At 35.0% G+C, this 16,825-nt stretch overlaps 1 long non-coding RNA gene across 1 annotated transcript; it reads left to right on the forward strand.

Moving 5' to 3' along the window:
* Positions 1 to 1,026: 1,026 nt before the first annotated feature.
* On the forward strand, positions 1,027 to 11,590 carry LOC129877622 (uncharacterized). The gene is made up of 2 exons (XR_008763579.1): positions 1,027 to 1,088; positions 11,321 to 11,590. It is a non-coding gene; the product is annotated as an uncharacterized LOC129877622 (long non-coding RNA).
* Positions 11,591 to 16,825: the final 5,235 nt, after the last annotated feature.

The raw sequence follows: 16,825 nt of genomic DNA on the forward strand, positions 1-16,825 counted from the left end.
CATGTATTGGTGGAATTGATATGTTGTGATTATGGGTTTATTTTGGACATATAAAATAACTATGTTGATGTGAGATAGGAAAAATTATTGTTGTCATATCATTATCGTGAATTATATGAACATGAATTGATTGCATTGATTCTGACATATTGTGTTGAGATTGAAAACGATGTGAAACAAAAGGGGTCGGACCACACGCTCCGTAGCAGGTATTATGAAATAAAGGGGTCGGGCCACACGCTCCATGGCAGGTATTATAAAATAAAGAAGTTGGGCCACACGCTCCATGGCAGGATATTTATATTGAGGGGACAGGCCACACGCTCCGTGGTAGGTTACATGGACAGAAATGTCTCCCATGGGTTTCGGACTGTAATTTAGCGGATGTGTACCAATAGGATAGACATGCATCATCTCATTGCATTGCATCACTTTTTGTTGATATTTGTGGATTTGTGTTTACCCATTTATTGCTCCGTATATGCTGAACTTGACTTGATATGATTCATTGATGATACTATTGCTGAGTATTTGTGGACTGTATTACTGTTATTATTGTACAAGTGTAGAGTTGGGATGGTTTTATACAGATTTTACTTGTATCTATTGAGCTTTGCTTAGTTTTAGTTATCCACTTACTGAGTACCGTATTGTTTGGTACTCTCTCCTTGCTTCTACACTGGTGTAGGTTGTGAGCACAGACCTGCTTGATCTCCTACGGTTTACTACCACTTCTCTGAGCTTGTGTTGGAGGACATATGATTCATTGCTCTGTATATACTGAACTTGACTTGATATGATTCATTGATGACATTATTGTTGAGTATTCGTGGACTGTATTACTGTTATTATTGTACAAGTATAGAGTTTGGATGGTTTTATGCAGATTTTAGTTAAGGAGGTTCGGTTGAGAGGACATGAGTACTTGTATCTATTGAGCTTTGCTTAGTTTTAGTTATCCACTTGCTGAGTACCGTGTTGTTTGGTACTCACCCCTTGCTTCTACATTTGTGTAGGTTGTGAACACAGACCTGCTTGATCTCCTACGGTTTACTACCACTTCTGAGGCTATTATCTCGAGTGTTGAGGTAGGTGTTACATCCATCTAGAAGACACCTCTTACTTTTTTAATATCTTTTATTCCTATCCTAGAGATAAAAATATTGTGACTGTATTTTCTTTCATATTTCGTTATTGTGTTAGTGGCTTGTACACATTATAACCAATTTTGGGGGAGTTTGAGTTTGTTTTACTTATTTTTGGTTAAGTTAAATTTGGATTTATTTCTTTTTCTTTCGCATCTATTTTTTATTAGATAATAGGCTGACTTGTCTCGGTAGATTGAGATGAGTGCCATCACACCCATATTTGGGTCATGACAATAATCATCGTGGTGATGGTCATCATAGAAGGGACAATAGTATGGGTTCTTAAGGCAATTATTAAAAAGGCAGTTGTCGTCGTTGTTACATAAAATGTCATTGAAAGAGCGCAGATACCTAAATATTTTACTAAATTTTAAAATTCCTTCAAAAGAAAGGCATATAAAGGTGGTTCCGCTTTTACTAATGTCAGGGTAGATTCATTCTTGAATTTTAAAAATGTTGTTGAGGTAGAACCTTTCAGAAATATAATGATAATATTAAGGCAAATTTGTCTTTGAAAAATGATTATTTAATGGCCTCAGTGATATTACTCTTTTGTCAGATGAAGACTTATTTGGAGATTAAAATTGAAGTTTGATCCTTTTAATGGGAAAATCAATTATGTTGTTATTTTATTTATGTGTTTTTGGTAATTTTGTTTTTTCTTATGATACTTCTATATTCAGAAAAAAGGTACTCAAGTTTTCTTGCAATGTTGTTAATTTTCCTATTTTTTATAATATAAAATGTACTTTTATTCTTATGAAGATAAATCAAAATTTCCAATCTCCAATTGGATCCAATTGCAATGATGTGCTCTAAATATTAAGTGCATTGTTTACGTGTGTCACGACCCAAGTTACACCCTAGATATGACACTACGATTAGAATCCTATGGGACTCCAACCAAGACTGTTAGCCAACATAACATGACATACATAACATGAATTTAAAGATAAATCTTAAATACGCAAGGTAGGATTAAAAACAATCTTATCATAGCTACTAAACACGAGAAGAGTCTAAGAATAATATCTGAAATACGAAAGACATCATACTAGTTTGACATTGCCTCTACTACCTAGATGAGGGCATAGGACAAGTCCTAACTCACCCAAATCATAGAAAGTGAAATAGTTGAACATAAAGAAATGACATAGCGGTTATGATCCAAACTAGCCACGAGGATGGGCAGGAGTGTCGTAACCTATATTATGAAATAATATAGGCAAGCATATGCGTTAGTACATGGTATGGAGAATATGCAATGCATGTCGCAAATTATGGTAATGCAATGACCAAGCTAAACATAGTTAAAAATCTTAAAGACATCATGTAAAACAGAATACATGAACAATGCAAACTTATAAAAAATCATAAATCAAATGTAACATAGTGAAAGAATCATAAGTCGTAGTGAGATCCATAAGTCTTTGTGAGAGATACCATTAACCGACATAGACTATGTGAGCTATAACATAGAGTTTAGTATTTTCCTCGCACACCAAAAAGAGAGGGTCCATACTTGCTAAGGTAAGAACCGTAACATCGCCTAAGTGGATCCACTAAGCTACTCAGGAATCAAGACTCAACTAATGAGTGACCCTTTCTAAGGAATCAAGGCTCTACTAACGGGTGATCCTTTCTCCTACGATGGCACATAGTTACGGAATAATATGATTGATTTTAAAGAACTTCACCTCTACTAATAGGTGAACCTTTATCCCAAGGGCCACTCAGTGCTAGGTCAACTCTCAATAGATTATCATACGTAATATATCATAATCTTTAAAGATGGTAAGAATCTAGTAATACCAAATTCATCATAAATACTTAAAAATCATAAGAATAGCTCCTTTAACATACCATGACATCATAATACATTCATAAGGATATTTATCTAAAGCATCAAATTCATGATAAGCTTTTCATAAAATTCATATTGATACTTCATCTAGAAGCACACTTAAGTCATAGTTCATAAAAATCATGGTGCATGCATACTCTCAATATAGACGAAAAGGGCTCCTATGATGGCACATAGTTAATGCAATGTGAGACTTTACTTAAGAACCCATTCGGTCGAGTCCTCATCTACATGCTATATTCGGTTCTAGGTCATATCCTATGGAATAATGTTTGAACATCAATATAGCATAAGCGTTATATAACTTTAACATTAACACACCAATCGATGGAATAACTCATTAAAACCTTTGGTTTGTAATATCATCATGATTTCCATACCCCATTTACCATTCTACTAATGAACCTTGATTTATAAGAAAATTAGGTCTATAATCAATGATGGTATTCCGGGTACCATGCTAATCAGACCTACCTTTTGAAAAAATATTCAAATTCATTGACGACATATAGGGATGTCATATCATAATCTTAAACATTTCATTTGATTCAATGCGAGGATTGTCTTTTCACATTGAAACCTTACTTTTTCTAAGAAGCCCTTTCATCAATCAATCATTTCATAAAGACTCCCCTTCATAAGCATTACTTCATAACATTCTTTTGGAATCAAACTTCAGTTCAACTTTGCTTTATCACAAGAAACTAGGTGGGATAGAACATAAAGAGAGTATAAATATGTGGGACAGAACCATAACCGATAATAAGACCATGCGAGCTATAACATAGAATCCTGATGTCTCCCCATACAATGAAAGAAAGGAGAATCTACTTGCCAAGATAGACTCTTCCCCGCTAGGCGGGTGTCATGAACATGTGCTATATATAGATCCACTAGCTAAGCCATATTGGAAAACCTAAGGTGGCATGTAATTACGAGACTAGATACTTTACATAAGGACCCTATATATCGATCCACATCTCAAGCCTCATTTGGTGCTAAGTCAAATCCCACGAAATGCATAACATTGTAATCATACTTTAACATATATCATGAAACTTGTGTATAGGTTAACATTCATAGAGTAGCTCATTTAGATATCAGAATTGCAATGTGAGTAAAAGACTTTCAATATTACAAATTATACTTGCATAATTCATGCCATTAAGTTTCTAGGTGACCAATTAAGGATCCTAAGTCACTTTTCTTCATAACTTGCATAAAATTCCTATCTTGAACATAATTATAATCCATGATCATAATTCATACTTAAATTTAGAGTAAAACTCATATACATAGTCAATTTCAGTAAAAACCACAGGAATATTTGGAAATCATTGAAATTCATAATCATAATTCATGTAAATTATCATTGAGAATAGATTCATGCACGGCCATTTATAATTTAACTTAAAATCATCCAATTAAAGTAGAATCATGCTTATAAGGATTATTAATAATGATTAAAAAATATAATTGAAATAGTTCAACGCAATTCATCAAAACTAGGGTTTACAAGTAATATAATTTCAAGATATTTAAAGGAAAACTTTGGGATTGCATAAGTGAAAGGAACTCATGGATCAATCCCCACATACCTTGATAAAATTATCTCAGAAATTAAAGAGGAACCTCGTTGAACTTGAAACCCTAGCTTGAATTTATGGAAGAACCTTGAGAGAGATTTTAAAGTCTTACCTTAGAGAAATTTTGGAGAATGGATAGAATAGGAGGGGAATTTGAAGAATTGGATAAATATAGACTTTGAACTTGGCCGTAAAGGTATTGAAGTTTATTGAACTAAATTTAGGAAAAGACGGAAATACCCTTCATTAAATTCTAAATTTTTATCCTATGATTTGACTCTACGAGTAGTGGAAGTGCTGATGAGTCATAGGAATGACTCATCCTACAGGTCTGAGAAAAGACCTAAAAGTTGGGTCTCTAAAGTCGCGTCTATGAGTCTTCTTCAAGACTCGTCAAAAGGATTACAGGTCTAGACCCTTATCGTCCTGCAGGTTTGAAAACCTCCAAATTTTGAGCCTCTGAAGTTTCATTATAAGTCAATGTTATGACTCGTCCTTAGGCCTACATCTCGTCCTATTGAGCCATAGGTCCTCCCTAAAATTTGGTCCTGAACAAGCATACGGGTTCCCTCTACGACTCGTCCCTATGAGTCATAGGAAGTGCTACGAGTTGTAGAGTGATTCATCAACTTGAAGTTAGTTTATAATTTGGGAAATTTCTCCATGGTTCCAATTTTTTGACTTTTGGGGTCTTACAATATCGCTCCCTTTAAAAACATTCATCCTTGAATGATATTCAACTAGCATGGAAATAACACAAAAAGAGGACTAGCAACCCAACAAGAATGCAATAGTACATGGAAAAAACAAACCATGAAAATTTTGAGCTTAACATAAATCATGACCTTTAAAATCAACTTCATGAACATGCATGCATTTGAAAGACATAAGAAACTGAAACGTAGGAGTTTAAGAGATCTAAACATGAACAACTTAGTACCTTAGGCTAGAGTGAAAGGAAAGAGATATGGATAACACTTTATCTTGTCCGCTTCTGCCTCCCATGTTGCACTCTCTACCTGTTGATTTCTCCACAACACTTTAACAGACACAACCTCTTTGTTCCTTAATCTCTTCACTTGCTGGTCTAAGATTTCTATTAGAATCTCCTCATAAGTTAAATTCTCTTCAACATTCTAATTCTCCAATGGTACAATAGCGTTTGGATCACCCACAAACTTTCTCAATATCGACACGTGAAATACCGGATGAACCATAGCCAACTCTAATGGCAAATCTAAATCATATGCCACTTTATCGATGCCTTTCAATATCTTATGGTCCTACATACCTAGGACTCAATTTACCATTCTTACCAAAATGCATTACACCCTTCATGGGTGAAACTTTCTAATACACCCAATCGTCCATATCAAACTCAAGCTCTCTTCTTCTAATGTCCGAATATGACTTTTGATGACTTTGAGACATATTTAATCTCTCTTATGAGCCTTAGATTATCCATTGCATGTACTACCAAATTGGAACCAATCAATGTCATCTCACTTACTTCAAACCATCCCACCGGGGATCTACATCTTCTTCCATACAAGGCTTCAAAAGGAGCCATTTGGATGCTAGAATTATAACTATTATTATAGGCAAACTCATCAATGGTAAATGCTCATCTGAACTTCCTTTAAAATCAATCACACATGCCCTCAACATATCCTCCAAAGTTTGGATCGTTCTTTCAACTTGTCTATTGATTTGAGGATGGAATGCGGTACTTAGCTTAACTTTTGTACCAAGACCTTTTTGAAATGACTTTCAAAAGTGTGAAGTAAATTGAGTACCTCGATCCAATATAATAGACATGGGGACACTATGAAGCTTTACCAATTTATGAATATACAACTTAGCATAGTCTTCGTCACCACAGGAAGCCTTAACTGATAGAAAATATGCCAACTTAGTCATTCGGTCCACAATGGCCCAAATAGAATTATTTTGCCATCTAGTACGGGGTAAACCCATCACAAAGTCCATATTCACATCTTCCCACTTCCAATTAGGAATTTTAGTGTCTTGAGCCAAACCTCCTAATTTTTTATGCTCAATTTTCACTTGTTGACAATTTGGACACTTAGCCACAAACTCCGCTATGTCCTTCTTCATGCCATTCCACTAATACACTTCCCTCAAATCACAATACATCTTGGTGGATCCCGGATGAATTAAATATTGAGAACTATGTGCCTCATTCAATATTAATTCCCTTAGTCCATCCATATTAGGCACACATAAACGACATTGGTACGAGGTACTCCATCTCCCTCTTAGGAAAAAGCCTCAATGGCTTTTTTTGGAAACCGACTTCTTCAATTTAACCAAATTCGGATAATCATCTTATTTGGCCTTAACATTCGCCACAAGAGACGACTTCGAACCATTATGCATAAGAACACCTCCATTGTTATATAAAATCAATCAAACGCACATATAAACATGCCAATATATGAACATCCTTAACCAACTCCTTCTTACGTTCCTCAACATGAGCAACACTATCCATGGACAACTGACTAAGAGCATCGGCTATAATATTTGCTTTACCCGAATGGTACAACACACTCATATCATAGTCCTTTAGAAGTTCAAGCCATCTTTTTTACCTAAGGATTAAGTATCTTTGTCTAAACACATATTGCAAACTTGTGCGGTCGGTAAACACATCAACATGCATCCCATAAAGGTAATGACGCCAAATTTTCAAAGCAAACACAACCGCCACAAGGACAAGATCATGGGTTGGATAGTTCCATTCGTACAACTTGAGTTTGCTAGAGGCATATGTCACAACCTTACCATGTTGCATCAAAACACAACCCAAATTAACACATGAGGCATCACAATAAACCACAAACCCACCGAACCTTCAGGCAATGTCAAAATAGGAGTTGACGTAAGATGATCCTTCAATATTTGGAAACCTTTCTCACATTCATACGAACATTAAAATTTTACCTTCTTTTGGGTCAACTTAGTCAAAGGCAAAGCAATAGATAAAAACCCTTCAACAAACTTTTTATAGTATCCATCCAAGCCAAAAAAACTTCTAATATCTGAAGTAGATAATGGTCTATGCCAATTCTTCACTGCCTTCATTTTCTTTGTATCAATCATAATTCCATCAACGGATACCACATGACCAAGAAATACAACTTCTCTTAGACAAAATTTGCACTTACTAAACTTGGCAAATAGTTTCTTGTCCCGCAATGTTTGCAATACAATCCTTAAGTGACCCATATGATCTTCCTTATTTCGAGAGTAAATCAAGATGTCATCAATAAATACTACCAAAAATATATCCAAGTTTGTCTTGAAAATATGATTCATCAAATCCATGAAGATAGCGGGGGCATTAGTCAATCCAAATGATATGACTAGAAATTCAAAATACCCATACCTTGTTCAAAATATTATCTTGGGAATATCACACTCCCTTACCCTTAGTTTATGATAATCAAAATGGAGATTAATCTTTGAAAAGTAACTTCCCCCTTGTAATTGGTCAAACAAATCATCTATCCTTAGAATTGGATACTTGTTCTTTATGGTGACCTTAATCAATTGCCGGTAATCTATACGCATCCAGAGTGACCCATCTTTTTTCTTAACAAAAAGCACGGAAGAACCCCATGGTGAAATACTAGGCCTTATAAAACTCTTATCCAACAAGTCCTTCAATTGCTCTTTGAACTCCTTAAGTTCCGCCGAGGCCATACGGTAAGGAGGAATAGAAATAGGTTGAATATCAGAAAAGAGATTTATGCCAAAGTCAATTTCCCTTTTGGATGAACCTCGGGAAAGTCATCAGAAAATACATTATGAAACTCATTAACTATAGGGACCGACTCAAGAGCAGGATTTTTAGAATCAACATCCCTAACTCGCACTATATGATAAATGCACCCTTTGGAAATTATTTTTTTGGGCTTTAAAACATGAGATGAATCGACCCTTAACTACTGAATCCCTTTCATTCAATAATAGGCTTATTAGGAAATTGAAACTTGACCCTACGGGTTATACAATCAATAGATGCATAAGAGGCATGTAACCAATCCATACCAAGAATAATGTAAAAATCGATCATGTCTAGTTCAACAAGATCACAAGGAATAACTTTATGCACCATCGATATGAGATAATTTCTATAAACTCTCTTGGCTAACACTAAATCACCAATGAGAGTATAAACCGAAAAGGATTCTAACACGATTTCAGGGCACACATCAAATCTCATAGCAAGGTATGGAGTAATAAAAAACAAGTTAGCACCCGAATCAAGCAATGCATAAATATCAAAGTTAAAGACCTGTAACATACCCATGACCATATTGGGAGACTCCTTAACATCTTTCCTTGCATGAAGAGCATAGAAATGGTTATTGCGTTATCCACCCTTTGGTTGAGCTTGGGTACCTTGTTGCACTTGGACACCTTGAGCAACTTGGCCTTGAGAACAACCTTCCCTTCCTTTGTTAGCAATACTAGGGTACTCAGATTTCTTATGGCCCATATTTCCATATCCATAACAAGCACCCATTCCATCAAGCATCTTTCTCCAGGATTCTTTTCACACTTAGCACACTTGGAAAAAGTGGGACTACTAGCACTCACCCCACCATCTTGAACCTTAGGGTATAGCACTATATCCTTAATAAACTTCTTTCTTGAACCTTAACCTTGTTAAAACGGCCACTACTACCACTGGTCCTAGCATTTGAGAAGCCACCTTCATACCGAGCCCTTTTACAGTCTCTTATCCTCATCTGCTTGAGCTTTTCTCCTTTAATTTGTTCGGCAAAAGTCATGAATCAAGATATATCCATTTTCTTGACAAGCACAATAGTATGGCATTCCTTTTCAATCAAGTTAGAAACCTCCGATATGAATTGGCTCATTCAGGCATGAGGATCGAGAACCAATAAAGGAGCATACTTGAATAACTTGGTAAACTTGAGGGCATAGTCCCTCATACCCATGTTGCCTTGTCTAAGATTGATGAAATACAACACCTTTGCCTCTCTTATCTTAGAGGGAAGAAGCAATCAAGGAAAGCAAGTTTTGCAATATCCTTCAAAGAGCTCAAAAGTGCCTTAAGAATGCCTTGGGAATAGGCCACTCATATAATGCATTATCCTTAATCTTTTTGGAAAATTCAAGTTTAGATTATTGATCAGGGGGTCAAAATCTATAGGAAAATAGTCTCGGTGGATTTTTAGGACCCGTATATCAAAAGATAGATTTTTCAAAGAAACTGCATAAAACAGTAAAGTGCACGTCAAGTCCGCGTCGCGAACCTGGCAATGGTTTTCTGGCTGAATTTAGTTTTTAGCAAGGACACTTTAGACTTTTTCATAATTGTTAGTTAATGAACCTAGACGTTTTTAGGACCTAATTCAGCTCTATAAATTGACCCAAACCTCTAATTCTATTCATTCTTCTACAATTCACCTACTCAAATATTTCTCTCTTTACAAAAGACTCTCAAGGGCTCCATTGAAGACTTCAAGTAAATTCACTCAAGCTCTCCATCAAAACTCTCATGTTCTTCTAAATTATTTGGTTTTCTCACTTAAGGTATGTGGGTATTGATTCATGGATTCTTTCATCCATGAAGCCTAATCAATTTCTCAAGGTTTTCTATCAAATTAAAGTATGGTATTTTATGAGTTTTATGATCTCTATTCCTATTGCATGAATTATGATTCAAAATATGATCATGAGTCTATTTTGATATAAATTGATGGTTATTGCATTAAATTGAAGAGTTTTCTCATGAATTCTCATATTTTGATCTCTAGGATTCATGATGTAAATTACAACCATTTTGAATTATACTTCCAACAGATATTATCTATATGAATTAGGTATGGGTTGATATAAAATTTATGATCATGCATGTTTTTAAGTCAATTATATGATTTTCAATGTCAATTGATTATGCAATTGAGTTCTACTCTAAGTTCAAGGTATGAATTTCATGCAAGTTTTGAAGTAAAGTGACTTAGGGCCTTATGTGGTGACCTAAGGCCTAAAAGGTGACTTAGGGCCCTATGTGGTGCCTAAGGCCTAACAATATGAATTATGCAAATATGATTATAATGATAAAATGACAATTCTCACATTACAAGTATGTTATGAAAATGAGCTACTCTATGATTTCAAACCTATGATCATGACTATAATATATGTAATTATGATTTTTATGCTATGCATATATTCCGTGGGATTTGACTTAGCACCGAGTGGACTTGAGGTGGGGGCCCTAACAAAAGCCTTAGTAGAAGCCTTATGTCCCATAAACTATGTGCCACCGTAGGTTTCCTTCATGACCTAACTATTGGATCCACATATAGCGTATGTATGACCCGCCTAGCAGGGTAGAGTCTACCTTGGTAAATAGATTTTCCTTTTTATTCATTGTATGGGGAGACAACGAGATTCCATGGAATAGCTCGCATGGTCTTATTATCGGTTATGGTTCCTATCCCATATATATATGATCTCTTATGTATGCTATGATTTTAAATTATTCTTTTTAAATGCTTTTTTTGATATGATTTTCTCACGACTTTACTTACCTCATCTTATCATGTGATTTACTTGACCATTGCATTCCATTATTTATGTTTTATGTCACGCCCTAATACTTAGTACATTCCAATGTACTAATGCATAGTTTTTTCCTATATTGTCTCATAATGAAGGGCTTGAGGTTGAAGATCATACTCATCTACGTGGTTAGTTAAACTTTCCTATCCAGTAGCGTTTATGGTGAGTCCTCATTTATCGGAGACTAGTTATCTAGTTAGTTATTATTTTTAAAGACTTTTTCTATATTTCATATTGAGGGTGAGCTAGGGACATGTCTTAGCCTCCGCCCATATTCATGAGTAGAGGCATCTAGTTGGACAAATGTTTCAAGTTTATGTTGTCATGTGACGTTCTTAAATTTCTATTCATAGTTTAAACTCTCTTATGATGTTTCAGCTTTTGGTTTACCTTATGTATGCTTATGATATGTACACCAGGCTTGGTTGGAGCCCTTCGGGGTTTCAATCACCGTGTTACGACTAGGCTCTAGGTCGGGTCATGACAAGTTTGAAGGCTTCCCAATCAATAGGAACTTCATCCACTCTCTCTAACTTCACCCCTATAATGCTCACTGTCTTATAAACCTCATCAATGAACTCTTGGAGATCCTCATCAACTTTCAAACCATGAAACTTAGGAGGGTTCATCCTTGTAAATTCCCTCACTCTAGAGGACGGAGTGGGAACATTAGGAGGAAAACCATCTCCTTGGTTGGCCACTTCTTGGGATAACATGGTAATAGTTGTTCAGAACTCCACTAGTCACTTGGTCGGGTAGGGGACCATTGTCTTGAGGGACCGGAGGAGCTTGGTCCTCATTAGATTTGATCCCTCTTTACATATGTGCTCTTCTTGGAGGCATTTCTGAAAATCTCAATGGAAAATCATTAGGAAAAAAAGTCTTAGATTGTACTTTATCGCACGACATAGATCATGAAAGAAGTGAGGATTTCCTAAAATTTCTTATAGCCTTATATTCATATATGTGGCATACGTCATATCCATGAATAAGACTCTACTTGATGTGGTATGTTAGACTCTCTAGGACATCTTAAACCTTGTGCTTTGATATCAAGTTTGTCAAGACCTGGCCTAGGCCCTAGTCTTAACAAAGTGATCAAAACTCTGAAGGACTCCAACTAAGACTCTTGACATATCGTAAGCATACATAAGGTAAAGTAAAGTGGAAATAACATAAAAAGGAGTCTAAAATATGAAGCATAAAAGAGAGTTCAAACTCGACTATATAAACTCTACATTATTTTGTCCAACAATGCCTTTACTACTTAAGACGGATGGGGGCTAAGAAATATTTCTAGCTCACCCTCAACAAGAATTTAACAAAAGTCTTTAAAATAAAATAACTCATAACGCACTCTCGATAGATAAGGACTCACCAAAAACATCATAAGATGGGAACTCTACTAGCCACGTGTGGAAGGAATGCGATCCTTAACCCCTACATTATGAGATAATGTAGGCAAAAATATGTGTTAGTACATTTGAACGCACTAAGTATGTGGGCATGTCATGCAATAGAAATCATAGGATGTAATGATCAATTAACATACATGATAAAAAGGTCAAGTAAAACCATGAGAAAACCATAATGATCAAAGCATTTAGGAGACATAATTGAAATCGTAAAAGAACATAAAGAGAGTATACACATGTAAGATAGAACTATAACCGACAATAAGACCATGCGAGCTATAACATGGAATCCTGATGTCTCCCCATACAATGGAAGAAAGGGGAATCTACTTATCAAGGTAGACTATACCCATCTAGGCGGGAGTCATGAGCATGTGCTATATGTGGATCCATTAGCTAAGCCATATTGGAAAACCTATGGTGGCACGTAGTTATGAGACTAGATACTTTATATAAGGACCCTATATGTCGATCCCCATCTCAAGCCTCATTCGGTGCTAAGTCAAATTCCATGAAATACATAACATTGTAATCATACTTTAACATATATCATGAAACTTGTGCATAAGTTTAACATTCATAGAGTAGCCTATTTAGATATCAGAATTGCAATGTGAGTAAAAGCCTTTCAATATTACAAATTATACTTACATAATTCATGACATTAAGATCCTAGATCACCAATTAAGGATCCTAAGTCACCTTTCTTCATAACTTGCATGAAATTCCTATTTTGAACATAATTGTAATCTATGATCATAATTCATACTTAAATTTAGAGTAAAACTCGTATACATAGTCAATTTGAGTGAAAACCACGAGAATACTTGGAAATCATTGAAATTCATAATCATAATTCATGTAAATCATCATTGAAAATAGCTTCATGCAAAAGAATTCCTAATTCAACTTAAAATCATGCAATAAATATAGAATCATTCTTATAATGATCATTAATAATGATTAAAAAAATATAATTGAAACAATCCAATGCAATTCATCAAAACTAGGATTTACAAGTAATGGAATTTCAAGAGATTGTTAAGAAAAACCTTAAGTCTCCATGAGTGAAAGGAACCCATGGATCAATCTCCACATACCTAGATGAAGTTATCTCAGAAATTGAAGAGGAACCTTGATGAACTGGAAATCCTAGATAAAATTTGTGGAAGACGCTTGAGAGAGATTTTAAAGTTTTACCTTAGAGAAATTTTGAAGAATGAATAGAATAGGAGGAGAATTTGAAGAATTGTATAAATATAGACTTTGAATTTGGTTATAAAAGTTTCTAGGTTCATTGAACTGAACTTGAAAAAAGACAGAAAAATCCTTCATTAAATTCTTAATTTTTATCCTACTATTTGACTCTACGAGTCGTAGAAGTGCTAACAAGTGATAGAAATGACTAGTCCTATAAGTCTTAGAAAAGCCCAGAAAGTTGGATCTCTGAAGTCGCGTCTACAAGTCGTCTTCACAACTCGTCAAAAGGATTATGGTCATAGACCCTTATCATCCTGCAGGTCTGAAAACCTGCAAATTCTGAGACTTTGAAGTGTCATTACGAGACAATGCTATGACTCCTCCTTAGGCCTACGACTCGCCTGTTTAGTCGTAGGGCCTCCCTAAAATTTGGTCCTAAACAAGCGTAAGGGTTCCCTTTCCCTCTACGACTCATCCCTGTGCGTCGTAGGAAGTGCTACAAGTCATAGAGTGATTCATCAACTTGAAGTCAGTCCACATTTTAAAACATTTCTCATTGGTTTCAGCTTTCTGATTTCTAGGGTCTTACAATACTCATATAATTATTAAAAAAATATTATAATATGAGATAAATAATGACAAAATATATACATATTAGGCTGAATATCATAAATCTTTCGTCCTTCTTTGAAATAATATTGTGAAAATTGTAAAAGATACAAGTTCCCCAAGTAAATTATGGTACATGTATAATCATTTAAAATTTATTAGGTGTAAATTTATAAGATGATTTGTCTTATATTAAATTCATAATATATTATTCTAAATAAATATTATGGATTAATATAATTAGATTAATTATTTAAGTTCAATAAATATAGATTTAATTAAAATTCAATTTTATTGGACTAGGCCATAAATTTGGGCTACAAATGATGAACCCACTTTGTTAAGTCCAATATCGTCTCATCCTAGAGGCCCACTTTGGTGCCACGTGTCAAAATAATGTGGCATGCCAAGTCAAAGAGGAACCAATAGGGTCATGCTATTTCACTTAAATCTGATTGGCCGGAGGCAATCTATTCATCTTACAACTCCTCTGCCATGTCACTTAAATATGATTTGTCGAAAGAAAGAATGTTCTTTTCACAACTCCTCTATTCTAGAATTATAAATAGGGGTCCTCATAATTCAGAAAATACACATGAATTCTAACAAGAAGCCAGAGCGAGCTTGTGGATCAACCACCGCATATTTCTCTACAAGCTACAAGTTCATGAATTCAAGCACTCAAGTTCAAGAAATGGCTCAAGATCAAGACCACAAGATTCAAGAACAAGCTCAAAAGCCCTTAAATTAAAGTACAAGTCAAGATCAAGTCCGTCAAGATTCAAGAATGAGATTGAAAGCCTTTAAATTTAAGTATAAGTAAAGATTAAGTTTATCAATTCAACAACAATTTCATCAAGTTTCAAGATCAAGCTCGAAGGCCCTTGAATCCAAATTCACAAGTCAAGATCATATCCACAAGATTCAACATCAAGCTCACAAGCTCTTGAATTTATATTTGACAGAGTGAATCAGAGAATTCATCGAGATTGCAATACTTATATTTGAAATAAAATACTGCAATAATTGTGATATTTTCTAATCTTGATTATTATTTTTTCGACATGAATTTTATTATCTATAAATTCTGACACATCCAGCAGTACAATCTCTACCTCTCATCTCAAATTTTCAAGCATCAAAGGATATTGAAATGTCTTCCAAGAATATCAACTCTCAATCAATTGTCTCTAAGGGGACTAACTCCAAGTTCTTTACTGAAGTAGAATGGATGCTTGTGTTATCTTTAAAAGTTTCAGAGTTGTTACAAGGACCAAGGACAATATATTGGGACAACAAACACTTTAAGTGTCGTCCACATCAAACTCCCAATTTTGGGTCTTCAATCCCAAAGGAGCAAGGTCCTCTACAAATTATTCAGACAAAGAAAGCAGTATTGCTAAAAACATCAAGAAGACCTTAGCTCTACTTGAGCATTTTGGTTTCAAAAACTCTCCCACAAAGAAGAACGATGATTTAACCAGTGATTCCTCTCTACATGCATTGTGTAATGTGAGCCATCGAAGTTCAACTTGTGTGACACTCCATGCTACTCTCTTATATCCCTAATGTTCATGCATACAATGGTAATTTATGCTTCATCCATGGAGGAACAACTTGCAAACTTGTAAAACATGGTTAACTAAACATATGCAAAATTAAAAGTCTCAGATCGATAAGTTAATGGATAGGATGGATGGCTTAATAGATGAAGAATCTAGCCATGTGTCTGGAAAGGATATAGAAGTTCAAGAGATTGAAAATCGTATGAAGAAAGCACCACTTGTCAACAAGATGCCAATTTCTTCTGAAGGAATAATTCCACTCGATCGATAGAAGGAGTTCATCGAAGGGATAATCAAAGATAAGTATAAAGTCTCTACCAAGTCTTCTCATATGTATGTCAAGCCAAACACTACAAGGATTGATAGCTTTCAAAATGCATATTGGTTATCAACCTCCTAAATTTCAATAGTTTGAGAGAAAAGAAAATCTAAAGCAACATGTTGCACACTTTGTGGAGACATGTAATAAATGAAAGATGAAAAATAAATCATGGATCAACTAGGCCCTCTTGGGGACTTTCTTAAAGAGGAACCTCATGTAAATACGATGGAAATAATATTGGGACCTATGGAGACTATCTTTTCAAGTCATTCGTCTGCTCTCTAAAAGGAAAAGCCTTTGACTGGTACATAGGTCTTGAGCCTAATTATATTGAGAGTTGGGAGAAAATAAAGCACGTGTTTCTTAATCATTTATATATCACAAGGCACATAGTGAGCATGGTAGAACTCATGAATACTTGCCAAAGTAAGGATGAACCAATTATAGAATTCAAAAATTGATGGGAAATATGAGCCTAAATTGCAACGA

The sequence above is a fragment of the Solanum dulcamara genome, chromosome 12 (genome assembly GCF_947179165.1).
Source record: "Solanum dulcamara chromosome 12, daSolDulc1.2, whole genome shotgun sequence".
NCBI lineage: Eukaryota > Viridiplantae > Streptophyta > Magnoliopsida > Solanales > Solanaceae > Solanum > Solanum dulcamara.